Here is a 3,499-nt window from a genome sequence, read left to right on the forward strand (position 1 = left end):
AAGGTTTGATGGCGAACCGTTTGTAAAGGTTTGGTGATGAACCGCTGGTTAAGGTTTGCAGACCGCTACATTATTACTATCAAGTATATTGATAAGTTTTGGTTATTTTTGTTTTTTGAGTTTTTATATATTTTTTTAGATAAATATATATTTTATGCACGACTTGAGAAGAATATTTTAGCAAATAAGTGTAAAAGTTTATCACAGTTTTTTTTACTAGAAAATGATTTATTTATCCAGGAAAGTTTTTTGGGTAACAAGGCCGATATTAATGGTGTAGCATAGACATTGTAAGCTTTCAATTATGGAGATAGTAGGTGTTGAAAATTTTTACTCCTAATTTTATTTTCCAGTTAAAATCTTGTGCAAGTTTTTATTGGTAAGTAAAAAATTTGTATGAGATTTTTTTACCCTCTATACCAGTCTCTTTAATGATGTTAAAGCTTTCAATATTTTTGTTTCACCGCTATGTTTATATAACGCTATGTTTTTATAACGCTATGTTTATATAACGCTTGTTTAATAACGCTATGTTTATTTAGCGCTACTAAATGTTAAACTTTTACTACAAGTAAAGTAAGTTATACAATTTATATAATATTAGTATAGTAATACAACTATGTACAGTTAATTAAAATTAACTGTAAGTAAAAATAAAATAGAATAATAAAAATAAAATTCAAGCATTTCTACGTTTAAGGAATTACAAATTCTTATATTCTTTAAAAGAATATAACAGCTTTTTTAGCTTTTAATAGAAAGAATTTTCTTTTTAATAAAAATTTAAAAAATTTGCATTTGTAGAGTTTTGAATAAGTTTTCATTCCCGTTGCTTCACGTTGCATTTGTAGAATTTTGAATAAGTTTTCATTCCCGTTGCTTCACGTTGCATTTGTAGAATTTTGAATAAGTTTTCATTCCCGTTGATTTCACTCAATAGTTAAGAATAAAAAGTTCTATAGAAAAGAAATAAATATGTTTTAGAAAAACGAGACTCAACTTATGCTGCGTAAATATGGGATGAAATTCATACCTTTCTATAAAAGTTTGACAGAAGAAACTGGGCACAAATGTTAACTGATATTATTTCAAAAAGGTTGTAAAGTTCCCGAAAATTTCAATTAATTGAAATGTGAAAGTACTTGTTTGAACGATTCAATAATGAAGGAGAAAAAAGTCCAAATATATTTCCACTTACTTATCAAGCTTTTAAGTTTCTTTCACTTGAAAGGTAGTTTAAAGGTAGTTTAAAGGTAGTTTAGAGGTAGTTTAAAGGTAGTTTAAAGGTAGTTTAAGATAATTAGTAAATAATGGTTTAACTAGAATATAATGGAAAGAATATAAGTAATGGTAGCTAAAATTTAGTATTTCAAGTTTAAAGACCTGATCAACCTTTAAAATCATAGCTTCTTTTTTCAATCTATAAAGACAACGTAACAGCATTTTATTTTACGATCCACATCTGAAAAAATATATACATACCAGAAAATTTGCTACTTTAAACTACAAGTCTACAGTCTTTCCTAAATGTTTGAAGTAGGGAACATATTTTATTATGATTTTTTAATGTGATTCTAATGCTTAATATTAAAACTTCTGAGTCTTTTGCTTTGCTAATTTTGAATCAAATTAATGTATAAAAAAATTTATTTTTATTCCTTTTTTAATTTTCATACTTTTTCTCAGAATTTTTTTTTTCTTTTCAATGCTTCGTTTCTAATTTTAACAATTTTACTTAAAAATTTTGTTTCAAATAATTTTAACTCAGGTTAATGTCCTCCCTTACCTTATATTAATATGCAAAATTTAAGAAAATAAATTTTAACTACTAAGGGAATTTGGAAACAGACAAACTCATACACACGTATATCTATGTGTGTGTGCGTGTGTGTATGTGCCCAGCAAACATGTCAGCGTTGAATCAACGTTGAAAACCGGTCGCAAAAGATGTTGCGGAAACGTTGACAAAGCAATCGATTTTGCAAAGATATGTAGCGTTGTTTAATAGACGTTGATTAAACGTTAAAGCGTAACGTTGAAAAAACGTTACTAAATGACGTTACAAAAATGTCGCAACTAAACGTTGAAATAGCGTTACATAAAAAGCGTTGAACAAACGTCGCAACTTAACGTTGAAAAGAGGTTACTTAAAAAGCGTTGCATAAACGCTGTTAAATCAGTCTATTTTGCAAGGATTTGTAACGTTGTTAGTAAAACGTCAAATTAACGTGACTCAAAGACGCCGAGTAAAGGTTGAAATATAACGTTGAATCAACGCTTAAATGTGCTGTAGAAAATATCGCAAAATATTATTTAACGTATTAAAACGTGGCTATAATATATATTGATTTGACAAATAAAACTAAATTGCAAGTTGAACTCCGCTCTTGCAATATTTCCAAAATCGTTTTTTAATACAAACAGTAAAATACAATGATAAATATAAAAAAGCTTAAAATATACAATTAATATATATATATATATATATATATATATATATATATATATATATATATATATATAAATATAAATATTTTCTTTAAGATTAATGTGTGTGAGTGTTTGTATATATATTTATGCAAAATATAAAAATAAAATTTACAGGATATCGTATCGATAGGCCAGGATATCATTGAGATACAAAATCTAAATCAAAAAATAAAACTTGTACCATTAGTAGTGTGAAAGCAAATGTAAAATTTTTTTTATTGAATTATTATTAAATTTAAAAAGTAAATATAAATATATACATATAACCTATTTATTTACATAATTTATATTTATAAATAACCTATTTATTTATATAATTTATATATATATATATATATATATATATATATATATATATATATATATATATATATATAAATATATAAATTATATATAAATATATAAATTATATATATATATATATATATATATATATATATATATATATATATATATATATATATATATATATATATATATATATATATATATATATATATATATTTATATATAAATTATATATATATATATATATATATATATATATATATATATATATATATATATATATATATATATATATATATATATATATATATATATATATATATATATATATATAGGTTATTTGAAATGGCGCTTATTAGAATTTTCTGCTTATTCGAAGCAATTTTCATTTCCTTTTTATTTTCTATTTACTGTGAATTTTCTTTAACATACTCATGCAAAAGCCGTTATGCAGAAATTCAGTTATTCGGACCTGCAGTTATTAGAAATTTTGGTTATTCAAAACAACTTTTTGCTCCCCTTGACAATAAAAAAACACATTTAAGGAACAAAAATAAATAAAAAATCGACTATTTTTTTAATAAATTGTAAAACATTTATTGTTGAAGAAGGATAAAACTTAAGAAACACCTCATTCCAGGGGTCTTTATTTTTTTTTACTTTCTACTTTTATTAAAATTGAAAGTAACTTAAAGTAGGTCACTTTAAAGATCATTTTCAG

The 3,499-nt window shown here is 23.5% G+C and overlaps 1 long non-coding RNA gene across 1 annotated transcript in view; it reads right to left on the bottom strand.

Annotated features, from left to right (window-relative positions):
- Positions 1-2,518: 2,518 nt before the first annotated feature.
- Positions 2,519-3,499, bottom strand: part of LOC136083759 (uncharacterized) — a 9,812-nt gene continuing 8,831 nt past the window's right edge. Inside the window, exon 5 of the long non-coding RNA XR_010640059.1 lies at positions 2,519-2,646. This is a non-coding gene — a long non-coding RNA (uncharacterized LOC136083759). The remainder of the gene's footprint in view (positions 2,647-3,499) is intronic.

The sequence above is a fragment of the Hydra vulgaris genome, chromosome 08, assembly GCF_038396675.1.
Source record: "Hydra vulgaris chromosome 08, alternate assembly HydraT2T_AEP".
Lineage (NCBI taxonomy): Eukaryota > Metazoa > Cnidaria > Hydrozoa > Anthoathecata > Hydridae > Hydra > Hydra vulgaris.